At 52.7% G+C, this 14,691-nt stretch overlaps 2 long non-coding RNA genes across 4 annotated transcripts; one reads left to right on the top strand and one right to left on the bottom strand.

The window, feature by feature from the left end:
• Positions 1-1,162: 1,162 nt before the first annotated feature.
• On the top strand, positions 1,163-3,726 carry LOC146892857 (uncharacterized). The gene is made up of 2 exons (XR_015003390.2): positions 1,163-1,295; positions 3,274-3,726. It is a non-coding gene; the product is annotated as an uncharacterized LOC146892857 (long non-coding RNA).
• Positions 3,727-6,970: 3,244 nt separating this feature from the next.
• On the bottom strand, positions 6,971-14,691 carry LOC125401584 (uncharacterized). Of its 3 annotated transcripts, none has more exons than XR_015003393.2 (3): positions 14,386-14,691; positions 8,802-8,894; positions 6,971-7,974 (listed from the first exon to the last, which is right to left on the bottom strand). It is a non-coding gene; the product is annotated as an uncharacterized LOC125401584 (long non-coding RNA). The 3 variants fall into 3 exon arrangements; XR_015003391.2 differs by having other exon boundaries at positions 14,410-14,686; XR_015003392.2 differs by lacking the exon at positions 14,386-14,691 and adding an exon at positions 9,057-9,333.

Raw genomic sequence — 14,691 nt, 5'->3', positions numbered from 1 at the left:
GCGGTATGCAGGAGGCTCTCAGTAAATACATCTATATGTGACTCCCAGGTTCTGCAGCGTCACATAGGTGCCGACTGAGACCTAGCCTCAGCTCACAGTGCAGGGCCCTGCTTCCAGTCTCTGGGTTCCTAACCTTAAGGGGTTAATGATGAGTAGATGGGTGGGCTGGGGAAGTCCATCTTGACCTCTTAGGCTTCCCTCTGCCCCCTAGTGCACACCCAGGCAGCACCACAGAGGGTTTCTGTTGTCCTCTGAAGCCCATGCTAGGGGAAAAGAAGAAAAGGGCACGACCCAGACACACATGGCTGACGGCAGGGCAGGGAGAGTCCACGACCTGGCTCACTCACATCCAGGGCTTGGCAGCTGACAGAGGTACCTCCATGATGGGAAGGGAGGTGACCGATCCCACTGGCTTCTGCCCATGGTGGTAAAATAGCTTGACTGAGACCCACTTTCTCCCAACATGGATGTACAAGGGAACGAGAAGCCTGGAGGACAGTGTGTCTGGAGCTGACGCAGGACTGAGGTCAATCGTGTCCCAAATCTCTCTAGGACCCAGAATCACCAGAATGGCCCCTCCAGACACACTGAAAATTACTTCCATGGAAGGTGGCCTTCACCCATCTAGCCCAGCTGGCCTCAAGTTTACAGGAGCAATGTTAAAATGGGGCTAGTGTTAGCCACTGCCGTATCCCCTAGCCTGGCCTCTGTAAGACTCTGTTTGTGTGTCCCTTCCCTAGAAAACCCACCTCTCCTTTTGACTGTCCAGAGCTGTGGGGCCAGCCCCACCCTGATCCCAGCACCCCCTGGCTGGGCTCCCAGGGCTCTGGCAGCCTGGCCCTACTGGCCAGCACCTCTGCCAAGGCCAGTCCCCTCCCAGGTTCAGGCGCCTGACCCTCTCAGCTCCTGCCTGTCTGCTTGGGATGGCACTGTGCCCTCAGGCCTTCTCTAAGCCCTGACTCATGGATGCAGTGGCATAGGGAAGCCACTCCTATGCCCCCTGCCCCCACCCCAGGCATAGCCATAGCCAACTTTCCTGTCCTCTGTAGTAGGAATCGGCTTGGACCAGTGACATTTGCCTCTCTGTACACTCCCATCTAAAGGAGGGTGAGTAATTATATTGCTGTAAGCTAGAAATGCTTTTCAGCTGCAGAAACAGGAGCCAGAAGGCCCAGGATCCCACCCGGAGCTCCAGCTGCAGGCTGAGCTTCCTGCCTGGTGACTAGCAGGAAAATTAACCAGAAAGGGGGCTTGGGACCTGGCTGAATTTCCCATCTACTCACCACACTCCCAAGGTCAGATGGTCAAATGGAGAGGTGGATGGACAGATAAATGGGTGAATTATGGACTGGACTAGTGGGTATCAGATATGCAGACAGGTTAATGGCTGACTGGCTGGTTTGATGAGTGGATGGAGGGATGGATAGATGGATGAATGGGAAGAAAAACGGATAGATGGACAGATGACAGAGGATGGATGGATAGAGGCATGGGTATATGGGTAGGTGGATAGATGGATAACTGGACAGACAGATGTGTGGGTGGACACGTGGGTGGCAGATTAAGTAGAGTTAACAGTCAATAACATATCTAGAATCTAGCCAATAATATGTCTATGTATGTAAGCAAATGTACACGTAAGTACATTTTAACATGAAGAAAATGAACAAGATGAAGACCTGCATGCAGGTGATGAACACAATTATCTCTAAGAGGACAGAAAGCTAAGTTTTCCTAATTCTAAAGATTTTGTTTTGTTTGATCTGAGTTGGTGATGGATAAGTACCTAAAATATATTTGAGACTGAAAGTATAATTTTTGTTTGTTTGTTTTCTGAGACAGGGTCTCTCTGTGTAGCCCTAGCTGTCCTGGAACTCACTCTACAGACCAGTCTGGCCTTGAACTCACAAAGATTGGCCTGCCTTTGTCTCCTGAGCACTGGGATTAACGGTGTGCTCCACCACCACCTAGCTGAAAGTACCAATTTTAATGTGAAATTACACTAGAGTTTTCATTCCAAATGTCTATTCTAATCGTATAGAAATTCATTGAGTTGTATAAGCTTTGAATCTAGTTAATTTTGGTATGTGTTTTTTAATTTATTTGCCAGTTTTTATAATGAAGTTTATAAAATTTAAAGAGCTAGATAAATATATAGACAGATGGGTGAGTGGGTAAACGAACAGATTTTAAGGGACCTGGGAGATGGTCTGAGGAGCAAGTAGAATCTTCTACTCCCTTCTCTTGGATGCCAGAGGCTTTGGGGGACAGAGCCAATAGCCTGCAAGTGTCCAGTCCTCCACCCAAGAGACTCACAAAAGTTGTAACTCTCCCTGACCGTGGGCTGTGAGGTTTTGTTTTGTTTTGTTTTGTTTTTGAGAATTATTTGAGTAGATGCTGTGCGTGTCACCAGAAGCTTGCTCTGACACTTCCTTGCAAGGGTTTGGAGGTTGTGGCAGCTCTCTGTCCCATGATGCTGAGCACAGTGGGAATAGGAGTCAGCCGGGGAAATGGAGGGTAGATCCCATCCCTCATGTGCCTGTGACGGGGGGTGGTATGGGGACTGACGGGCACAGGATCAGGATATGGTGAAGTTTGGCATTTAGATCAGATCACCTTGGGTTGAAAGATTCCAAGTCCTTGTGGGTGATGATGCATAAGACACAAAGCTGGAGAAAGCACCGTCACAGAGAAGGGGTCAAGGTGATGTGTCCACGCAAGAACAATGAGAATCTTCAGCAGCTACCCAGAGAGTCACCTCCCTCAATCTGGGATCCTGGACCACATCTGGACTCACTATTGAGAAGCCCACTAGAGGCTATAGGGACTGACAGTCTTCTCCCACGTGACCCTGAGTACAGGGTGGGTGAATAGGTGTGTGGATAGATCAATCTGAGGGTGGGCACCTGCCTTGAGCCGCTCCCTAGCTTCTTGAGTTTCAGTTTTCTCATCTATATGGAAGACAGGGATTATACAGGAGATAAAGCCTGCCAGCTCCACCAGAGCCCAACAAACTGTCCTTGAGTCCCACCAGCAGGAAATCAGTGTGGCCACACCCTTCCCTGCTCTGCCTAAGGTAGTATACTCAGCTAGATCAGGTGGAGAAAGCAGGGACTCTATCTACCCTCTGGCCCAGTAACCTCTGCCATGCCAGATGATCACAACTTCAGGCCCTGTGTGGACTCAGGGGCTTTCATCCCAGCTTCCACTGGGGTCCCAGCCCTGTCCTGTTGTTCTGGTTCAAATGTGAAATGCCCTCTGCCCTCCCTCCAGGCTCCTGTGTCCAAACATTTGGCTCCCAGCTGGTGGGACTGTTCGGAGAAGTAACGGAACCATGAGGCCTGAGGCATGGTGAAGGTGGCAGACTTTCAGGCTTATAGCCCAGTCTTCCTTCTTACCCAAATGTTCTCAAGTGGAGCCACAAGCTGAGCCGCAAGTTCCTGCCACACGTGTTCCAGCGACGCTACATTGTATCTCATGAGCCGTGAGCCAAAGGAAACCCTTCCTCTCTCAGGTCGCTTCTCTGAGGGAGGAATTTTGCTGCCGTTAAGAGAACACTCACTGCTATGTCCTGGTCCTCCTGCCAAGGAATGGCTTGTTAGCTGCTAGTACCCTGAATCTCTTGCCTCTCCTGTGAGCCTGTCATGAGTGCCTAGACTTTGCCTGGTCTAAATGCCCTGGAGAGAGCTCTTTCTTGGGCCTGTAATAAAGCTTGCTACCCTGTGATCCCGATGCCACTGTCTCATCTGACCTAAGTGTCCACAACTGTCCATGCTGGGCCCTGACTGCATCTTCACGGGTGGAGGCATGATATCTGGGTCTGGGCTGTGGGAGCAGGGCCACCTACTACCTGTCTCTGCCCACCCTTGCCCTCTGTTCCCTTCACACTAGCCTGCAAGGAGCTGAGCAGCATAAGGCATTTCTAACGGGCTAAGAATGAGGGTCTTCCTCCTACTTCACAGAACCAAGGATCTAGGCACAGTGTTTGGATGCAGCTGAGGCGTGGGAACCTGGTGGCCCTAGGAGACCCTGGTCTCCCTAAGGCTTGCCCCGCTGCCCCGCCCTCTGAGGTCATTTTCCACCCAGCCCACGCCTGCTGGATAGAGCAGCCCAGAGCACCTCAAAGGGCCATGCACTTCCTGGTTGCCAAGCCCGAGGGGAGCCACGGGCAAGGGGCCACAGGAACCCTACCAGGCTGCAATTTAAAACAGGAGGCGAAGCTGACAGCTGCCAGGGAGCGGCTGTGGGGCCCTGAGGCGCAGCCCAGCCTGGGCCCATCAGGCAGGGTGGAGCCAGCTCTACATGTGGATATGCGCACAGGGGTTGAAACCTACGCTGATGTGGCCAGGGAGACGCATCACTTGTCCTGGATCAACCCTGAATCCTTACGTTCTCCAAGTGAGCCTATGAACCCCATGTGTCCCCTTATACAAATGCAAAAACTGGAGGCTTATGGAGGGCCCCAGGGTCCCGCGCTGGTCTAACTTACGTGCAAACCCTAGAAGCCCTGTTCAAGACTGGGTCTGTACACCCGGCCAACTGCAGGGACAAGATGTGGATGGTGCTACTATGACTGATCTCAAAGCATGGAGGGGCTTCAGGCACAGATCTGTTCCCTTGAGGGTATGGGGGTCAGGAACTGAGGTCTGTGGGAAAAGTCAGCGTCCCCTCCAAAGTTTTCAGCTTCCTCCCATCCCAGTCTGGTTTGACCGTGAACTATTCCCCTCATAGGTTCATGTTTTGAGCACTGGCTTCCCCAGCTGGTGTTGTTTGGGGATGTTGCAGAGCCTGCGGGAAGCAGTTCCCACTCTGTGCACTCTGGAAGAAGTATGTCACCTGCGTTGGGTCTTGAGGGTTAGAGCCACGCCTTCATTTAATCTTACCTGTTTCACAGTCTGCCAAGAAGTGAGGAGCTGCCGCCTCATGTTCCCACCTATGTGGGTGGAGCCGCCGCCTCTTACTCCCACCCCTGTAGGTGGAGCCCCTGCCGCATGCTCCCACCCCTGTGGGTAGCACTCACACTTCATGCTTCCACTATGATGAGCCTAACCCTGAGCCACAATGAACCTTTCTTCCCCACATTGTCTCTGTGGGATTTTTTTTGGTCACAGTAACAAGAGAAGTCACTAAGATGCTTTTCTGGTTTCCTCTTGCATCCAGTGTTGAACTGTCTGGACTCATGGCCTCATTCCTCCATCTTGGCCTTCTGACCCCAAGCCTCTTCCCTTTGGGTGTGTCTGGGTTGAAACTTCTAGAAAGTTCTACTGTACTGATGCAACACAGGAGCAAATGGCAGTTAGGTATCCCTATCCCCCGTGGATCTGCCTCAGGTCCTGTGACTCCCAACCCCATATCCCTGCCAGCCTCTCCACTCTGTCCACTCTGGTGAGTAGAGTCTGGGACTCCACGCAAGTGGGACAGCCCTATGGGGAGGAGAGCATCCACAAGCAGCAGGACACAGAGGTACCACCACTATAGAAATCACTGGGGCGAGAACCTGATTTAGGAACCCAGACACTCATATACTGGCCTCTCTTGAGTTGTGTTGGACTCTTTGGCTCTTAGGATGGGCCTGACCAGAGGTCCCTACCACTGGAGGCCTCCTTTTTTTTCTGTTAAAATGGAAAAACTTCCTTGTCAAGCCTGCTGTGTGACTTTGTGCAGGTGGCACAGCTTCTCTGAGCCTCCTCTGCTGCTCACAGTCGGGACAAAGAATGAAACCTGTTGCATATGGTCCTGTGAAGTTACTTACAGAGCGGAGATGCTGAGAACACTCACGGGGCGGGGGTAGGAAGGCTGGCTCCTGGCAGGGAGGGGTTAGCTGATGGGATGACTTGAGCTGAGGCCTGGGCACAGCCACCTTCGTGAAGCCGTATACCGTTTCCCAGGGCCTGAGCCAAGTGACTCAAAAAGAGCACAGTCCACTTTCTCTTAGTCCGGGAGCTGAGTGGCACCGGTCAGGGCATGCGGAGAGCTTCTCTGCCTTGGAAGGGGCACCTGGCCTCTGCAGCTGCCATCTTGACCTGTGGGCACACTCCTCAGCCCTCCCCTGAGCATCTTTTACTGCCCTTTTGTGTCTGTTCCCTTCCAGTTTCCATAGTGATGCTGTCTTCAGATCAGTGCCACTGATCCGCCGTGACTTCCATTTGAATTGGCCTCCGAGACCCTGACTGTCTGGGGCCCCAGTTTAATCTATGACAGGACATTACAGTTCCTGAGTGCACCATCAACACAATGTGTCTCCAAGCCCTTCCTGTCTGTGCTTACGCAGTAGAGGACCACAGAACCAATGAGGGTTATGTGTGCATGCCTGAGGCCCACCATTTTCAGTTTAGCAACGTCAAGTCCCTCTCTCCATGAAAGAAGAAGGCCCTGATAACCTAAAGACAGGAGCTGCCCTGGGGCCTCTCCCTTCCCGCAGTCACCATAATCACACTTGGGGTGAACAAGAGAGCGGCTGTGGAAATGGGGAGCAGCCTGGCCCAAGATGAGACTGTCCAAGGAGAGGAGACAACGACAGCAGGCCACGTGCAGCTCGGTGGACCAGCTCGCTCACTGGGGTTAACTGAAACCTGAGGGAGAGAGGTACTCACCAGAACATGATGTCCCAGATGCATCACTGAATGTCCCCGTCCAGCATAGGTGACAACCCCTCAGAGCCACATCAATGGAACCCTCCTCCTTAAGTCAGCTTCTCCCCATACCCTCCAGCACCTCCAGAGGCCATGTACAGCTGAGGTAGGATCTCGTGCATTAGGAGATCAGGAGAGGGACAGTGGTGGAACCGTGGGTCTGGTGACCCTCCTCTCACTCCTTCCCTGAGAGAGCATCAGCAGGCCTGACCTTGGGAGGGTCTCTGATTTCAAAACCACAAGGTCATGTCACCACAAGACAGCAATATCCAATATGAGTTGCCTGCACAGGTGGGATTTCCTAGAGGTTGTGTTTTAAAAAGCAAGATCAGGCCAGATGGTGGTGACACACACTTTTAATCCCAGCACTTGGGAGGCAAAGGCAGGTGGATCTCTGAGTCTGAGGCCAGCTTGGTCTACAGAGTCAGTTCCAGGACAGCCAGGGACCCTGTCTTGAAATATCAATAATAATATTTTTAAAAGATCGGAGATGTGAAATACACTGTAGTATTTAAACCATTCACCCACTTGCAGAAGGCAGATTTTCCAGACGGAATGGGTTCAAACACTCGGGAAGGTGGGGGAAAAGTTTCTGGATCCTTCCGGGGGCATAAAGCACTGACCCTGCTAGCTGCCTTTACACAGGGGCCCAAGACATAATCAGTTGTGCCAGTGGCCAGCCCACCATGTTATGCACAAATGCAGACACAGCTGCCTGATTCTGCCCTCGCCTCTTCCTCCCAGGGTGCTTTTTGACTAACAGTAGCCATCTCTACACGTGACAGAGTGACAGGCCTGTGAGCGGCTCTCGGCTGAGTGTCTGGGTGATAAGGTACTTTATACACAGGATGGCTTCACTCCACATTTGGGGGCCTGCAAGGGCTGCAGGAAGAGTATAGACAGCAGGACACACGTCCAGAACCACTGCTTCACCCCAGTCTGCTGACCATACACCACCTGGGGGCCACATAGAAAGTCTTGAGTAGAGTAAACGCTACTTCCATACAGACAGGGGAACCGAGGGGAGAGGAGCAAGCCATGCCCAGGGTGGCACTACCTGGAAAAGCAAAGCTGACGTTTCTCCATGTCTGAGCCAACGGGTGAGAACAGCAGGTGCCACTCCAGTGCCCCTGGCGAGTCCAAATCTCAGTCCAGTCCTTGGTTATCACTTGACCAAGAGGCTCGGGAAACCCAGCTTCATGTGTCCCCTGGCATGGAGGACTCAGACCTGGGGGCCAAGACCAGATCTGGGGCTGGTGGAGATCTGCTGGCCCCAGCTCTTCTTGCCAGCCACAATTAAATCACAGATGTCATCCTTTAGGGTCATCGGAGAGAAGAGACTCTGTTGGGAAGCGGAAGAGAAGGTGGCGCCTGAAGCTACTGAATTGAATATGCTTTTAGGCAAAAGACAGGTTTGTCTGGCGAGCACAGCCCAGTAAATACTAAGCAGGATGCCTGGAGCCTGGTCATCAGGGATGAGGCAGGAAAGAGACCACATAAGCCCCAAATGTGCCTAGCACCCTCTCAGCCTTTCTTGATAGACATTATAGCATTCTATTGTGACCTCTGGAGGGAAGCAAATGCCCTGTCATTTACCATCCTGCCACTTCTGCCCCCTTAACAGGCAGAGAAACTGTGGCACTGGAGCCTGACCAAAGGACCAGGTTCTCCCCAGCTTGGCAGAAGGAGGCTGGGCCTCAGATCTAGGGTCTCCTCGGTTGAGTTGATGTTTATGATGAGACCGACCCCATCTCGGCCTGGCCTGGTCACTCCCTGCCTGGGATGCTCATGCGGTGCTTAGCCTATCCTTGTCAGCATAGCAGAGGCTGCTCTATCCACTACCCAAATGTGGAAACTGAGGCTGAGGGAGGAGTCCAAAGATGGCGACTGGGAAGAGATAAGAGCAAAGGGAAGTATCAGGAAATAGAGGCATGGAGGTGCAGCTTGTTCTCTGTGGATTCCCCACAAAACTGGAGTGTGGAGTTCCTCCACCCAACCACCCACCAGCAATCCTGCCCCGCCCACCAGCCCACCAGCCCCTCCCACCAGCCGACCAGTCCCACTCACCAGCTCCACCCGCCAGCCCCTCCCACCAGTCCACCAGCACACTAGCCCCTGCCCACCAGTCCAGCCCACCAGCCCACCAGTCAATCAGACCCCTAGTCATACCTGCTGGGTGGCAGCTTAGGATCTTTAGAAGTACATCTGGACCTGTGGGTCCAGACTCTCCAACGTGGTTCCTACTTGTCCTTCAGGGCCTGACTGAGAGAGAACAGAGGGTTTCTGAGTTTAGTTGGGATTCATAGGGTGCCTCCGACTACACTGCGACCCACCCTTAGGAGGTAGGAACCAATGAGCACAGAACCCTGTCTGCCAAGAGATGTTATCTGGCTCGGGAGAACTTAGCCTTGGGTTGTCACTCACCAGCTCTGAATGTGGTCCCCAGCCCTACCTACCCCACAAAGAGAGGCCAGGGCTTCTGGAGAAGTACAGATGAATCATCCCAGGGAGTTCTGCCTTCATTGGGTGGGACAGCCACGTGTGCTTTTGTCTGAAGTGGGAAGGAGGAAGATGCCCCTGAGGAGCCTTGGCCTCTGGCCAAGTAGATTCCAAGGGAGTTTTCCAGGAAAATCAGGAAGTAGTCTACTCCTGGCCCAGTCCTCAAGACCCACTTTACAGGCACCTCAGGGAGAGAACAGTGTACTGCCACCCCTGACCTGCACTCCAGGAGCTCCTTGGGGAAGACAGGATACCCCTTAGCCAACACTGAGCTGCCAGGGTCTGACAAGCCCAGGGCCGGCAGCAGTAGGGATTGAGGCTTCCAGTGTCTACCCTATGAGGCTGGTCAAGTGCTGGCATGGCCTAGCTCCTAGGGGTAGGAGCCACCTCTCATGGGGAGGCAGAAACTGGAACATAGCACAAGGGAAATAGTCATGGTATCAGATCCATCGGGGAATACTAGATATTCCCAGCCCAAAGGAACAGGCTGGAGGAAGCCAGTTACTGATATAATCGAAGATCCACCAACATGCTTCTGAAATCTCTGAGGGTCTCCTTCCAGGGCTCATGCCAGGATGGATAGGGTAAGAGGACTCCAGAGCTCCCTGGGGTCCCAGCTGCTGGCGGGTTAACCCGTCATCTTCTGCTCTGTGCCTGGAGTTGCAGCAAGCTGCAGGTGGAGCCATGCCTATCTTTGAGACACGAGCACCCCCTGTCCCTACTGCTGGTCACTCAGGCCACTGCCTGCTGAACTCTGTATTCTGGCAGGAAAGCCCCGCTCCTCCCTGGCTGGGGAATTCGCCCAGAAGCAGAAGTTTGCTTACATACCTTGAAACCCCCGGCCAGGGTCACACTGGGGTGAGGTCCCTCAGGGGCCTCAGGCAGAGGCTGTAGGAGGAAATTTGGGAAGCCCCTCCACACCTGCAGGTCTGGGAGACTTTCCAGGTTTTCTTTTAGGGTGTGAGGGACACCAGATCACCATGAGTGAAGCCAAAAGGGCAGGAGCCAGGCCCAGCTTCCGGCCACCTCACGACCCTGGGCCTGACTGTAACCTAAGGCTGACAGGAATCTCTCTCCCACTTAGGGGACAGTATTTTCTGGGGGTAGCCTCCTCTTGTCATAATCGCTACTCCAGACCACTAACACATTAGCTTCCACATGATCCTGGTCTCCAGCCACCTGTCACTTTGCCTGAGGGTGGAGGGAGCCTGTTTTTAAATAGCAAGAGATTCAGAGAGCCATCATGGATCAGGGAGCCAGAATAGACATCCGCTCAGCCAGGTCCCTGGAGGACCCGTCACCAGGTCCTGTCCACACTGGCACTGTGTAGCTACTTAGCTAGGCATAGGCAAGAGGGGAGCCCAGATCATCACAGACTCTTCAGCGCTATGGTGGGGCAAGTCTCTCACCAGCTCCCAGGTCGTTGATTGGATGGAAAGCACAGAGGAAGACGAGGAGCCCAGAGTGCTCCCAAAGGGGGCTATTCCTCCATGGAGGACCCTTCTCTCGCTCTCCTGCACCCATCCTTTTCAGAAAGCCTTGCCCCGAGAGCTGTGTCCTCAGCCCTATGGAGTAAGGGACCCCTTGGTGTGTCCCCACATGTAATTCACATGTTGCACAGACCACAGTCGCTCCTACACTCGCGTTTGCTCACAACCTGCTGTCCTGGTCATTGCAATTTGTCACTCCGGGACTCAAGGATACTCAGAAGTGGCATGTAATCCGAGGGTACAGACACAGTGGCATTTCCCTGGAAGCCGGTTCTGGGCACTCATGTTCTTGCCCCTGAGCAAAGGCAGGCTTCTAACTGCTTGGGGTCCATGAATCTGAAGACCAGTGGGTGTGAATGGGAAGAGCCTAGGCTGTGGAACAGAAGCCAGGGGGTTAGGAGGAGTCCCCTGAAGCTGTCCCAAGACGTGCTACCACTGCCCTGAGGGTGACCAGCGGGTGTGTTCTGAGGCCAGGCACTGAGTGCCCTTGCTCATGTCTACACGTTAGACTCTGAGGAAGCTGTGAGGGGTAACGTGCAGAGGCGTGTGTCAGCTCACTGTGCTCTGGTGGTCCTCGCATACCTCAGCTCTGGGGAACCCTGGGGATGTCTTGGTGTGTGAGTCACCTCTGCCTCCCGGGTCGCCACGTATCCCCTGCTGCTTCTTGGCTGAATTTGATTCCTTCAAATGCCGGAAAACGGCCACGTGCATCTCAGCAGCCGCACAGAGGACAGGGCCCACAAATACCCCAAAAGTAATCTTGGGATAAAGGGCATCTGTAAGTCACGGCAGTGCCACACCGCTGTGAAGCGGAGACCCTGCTGAGGCTCAGTCGGCAGTGTCTGCAGACTCCTGGCTCCCACCCCTGGAGAGTCAGAGGGATTGGCCACCCCCACTCTCTCTCTTTGGGTGGTGGTGTGGTGTGTATGTTTGGGTATGTGCACGTAGTCAGACCAGATGACAGCTCTTGGTGTCCTGGTGTGGCTTATCAGACACTTAGAAAGGGTCTCTCACTGTTTCAGGCGTTGCCTAGAAAGCTAGGCTGACTGGCCAGCAAGCCTCAGGATCCCCTTGCCTTTCTCTCCCCAGAGCTAAGATTCCAAGTGTGCACTACTAGTCTGAAGTCTTTAACACTTGGTCTGGGGATCGGCTCAGTCCTTGTGTCAAGCAGGCACTTCACAGAGTCTGAATTTGCCTTTTCTTGACATGTGGACAGGGAAGAGTTCCTGGGTGGGGGCAGCGGGAGCAAGGGGGCTAGAAAGAGCCTCGGAGTTGCTCTCCCACACCCGCCGCCATCTTTGCTCCAGGCTCTCCTCCATCCTTGCTCTCCAGTTTATGGCCAACTCGATCCTTTGTGTTGAGATTTCTGTTGGTAAAGTCCCTTCATGGGTCACCGCTGGCCACCCGGCCTCTGCTTGTGTTACACAGAATTCTAATTGTTTCCAAACTCATCCTTGGGGTAGAATGAGCTCCGCACAGATAAACCAGCCACAGGGAGAGCAACGCACACCCTATCTTCCCGCCCTGAGACGGCCACAGTCTGGCTGGGGTGGTGTGGGCAGCTGCCCAGGGATGTGATGCAATCACCCAGCAATGTCCAGTGTTCTTCCCACCCGGCCACCTCTGAGTGCCCGCTCAGCCAGGCGGACGGCTCATAGGGAGTTTTCCTTCGTCTGTTCTTGGCTTGGCTTTCCACTTAATCCTATTTTCACCCATTTCTATCCAATTTAAGACAGCTTCTGTAAGTCAAAATTAGTTATCCCATGTGATTCCGGTCTAGTGGCCTCTCTGCTCACTGCTCAGGGTGGCCTCAGAAAGGAAGAGCTTAGAGATCAGGGTGTCAGGGAGGGGGAGGAGACACCCCACAACGTGAATGGGCTTCGGGATCCTAGACCCATGCCAAGAATCTCTCACACGACGGAGAGAAGGTCCCCTACCCAGCATCATAAAACAGCCGCCCCCACAGCAAGCTTTCCCTAATTGCCCCGTATATCTGTGCCCAGAAGCATTGCTCCCTCTTCACTACTTACATGTGTGCAAGCCCATGTTCATGCCAGCTCCACTCATGAAGCACTCAGCTCCCCCAACCAAAGGAACAAAGACACAGGCGAACAGACGAAACAGGCAACAGAAGAAAAAATACTCGTATTGAACATCATCCAAGCTAACAACTTTTATATGGTGGATCCAGGAAAATGAAAAGAAAAAAAAAACCTTCCAAATGGGGAAGTTTTTCAGACCATCTATCTCGCATCTCGCGTCGGTCCCCATGGAGAATCATACAGCTCAGCAACACGAAACCACCGCCTAAACTAGGAATGGCGGTCCACGCCTGTCATTCCAGCCAGTAATAGAAGACTGAGGCAGGAGATCGCTGATAGTGACAAGACAGCTTGAGTTGCATAGCAAGACCCTGTCTCCAGAAAAAGAAAATGAAAGCCAGGTGTGGTGGCGCACGCCTTTAATTCCAGCACCTGGAAGGCAGAGGCAGGCAGATCTCTGTGCTTTTGAGGCCAGCCTGCTCTTCATAGTGAGTTCCAGGACGGCTAGGGCTATCGAATGACACCTTGTCTCAGACAAAGCAAAACAACAAAAATGAAACCCTAAAAACAAAGAACGGCAAGATGTCATTCTATATTTGTAAAGCTGTTACCAGAATACACACACACACATGCACACACACACATGCATGCATGCACACCCGCATGCACACATACATGCACGCCTGACATTTTTCTAGAACTGGGATGCAGAATCACGCAAGACCTGTAATCCTTTCTAGAGTATCTGCCCAGAATGCCCACACCAGCCTGGCTGTGAATGTTTGCTTTGCTATTTTAGCAGTCATCTATATACAAGGTGGGAGCCCCAACATTCACCAGCAACTGAGTGTGCAGAGCAGCTGTGGACTGGCCACGCTGGCATAACACCTGTGCAGAGAAGCGCAGGCTCACATGAGAGATCTGGAAAACGTGCTGCTCGGAAGAGGCTTAGACACGGGAGGCCACATCACATCGTTCCATTCACATGAGGTGACGGGAGTGGGTGACTCCTCCGGCGTGACTGTCTGCGGTTGTTCATGAGGGAAGGACAACTCCAGGGCTGGGGCTCCCTTTGGGAGGCGATAATATGTTCTAAAGTTGACTGTGACAATGGTTGCACAATTCTAGGAAAACCGTGCCAAAGACCACTGAGCTACATTTTAAAATAGCAAATTGCAGGGACTAGGGATTGCATCCAACAAAAGAAATTATGAAAAAGATTAAGGAAGATGGGAGTTGTAACTCAGCTGGTAGAGTGCCTGCTTAGCCGGCAGAAAGCCTTGGGTTTTACCTCCAGCAGTACATGAACTCAGGGTAGTAACCCGGGGCTTTAATCCCAATACTCAGAGGAGGAAACAGAAGGACACCAAGTTCAAAGTCATCCTCTGCTACATGGTGAGTTTGAGGCCAGCCTGGGCTTCACCGGAAAACACAAGAGTATGATTTTATGAGTTGGACGTTGTAGTTGATATCTCTAACTTCAACAATCTAAAGGCTGGGGCAGGAGAATTACCTTGAACTCAAGGCTAAGTCTGAGCACCAGGTCAGTCAGTGTAACATAGTAAGATTCGGCAAAAGCAAAAACAAAACGACCAATTGATCCAAACCTAAACAACAACAGACAAGGGAAGAATAATGGCAAAAGAAACCATGAAGGTCAGGGGGCTAGGAGAAACCCAGGAGGAGCTGGAGGGGCTGAGGCCAGCCATGGCTTTCACTCACGCGGCACACTCAAGTCAGAGACACCTGCATTTCGATGGTGCTGTTGGCTCTTATTTGCTGAGCATATGCTCTGGCTGAGCTCGCGGCAGGCTTCTTCATGGGTTGATTCAGTTAATCCTCACACGATCTGGACAGAAAAGGAGGCTTTACAGACGGAGAAACTGAGGCAAACCCAAGGTCACGAGCTGGTACGTGGAATAACCCATACTAGGACACTGATTGTCGGGGCCAGAGCGTTGTCCCTCAACTCCAGTGAAGCCTCCCTACACACAGGGAGGACCCCGTGGGAGACACATTCCAAGCACA

This window comes from Myodes glareolus, chromosome 9, assembly GCF_982192425.1.
Source record: "Myodes glareolus chromosome 9, mMyoGla1.1, whole genome shotgun sequence".
Lineage (NCBI taxonomy): Eukaryota > Metazoa > Chordata > Mammalia > Rodentia > Cricetidae > Myodes > Myodes glareolus.
This window is presented reverse-complemented; position numbering and strand designations above follow the sequence as displayed.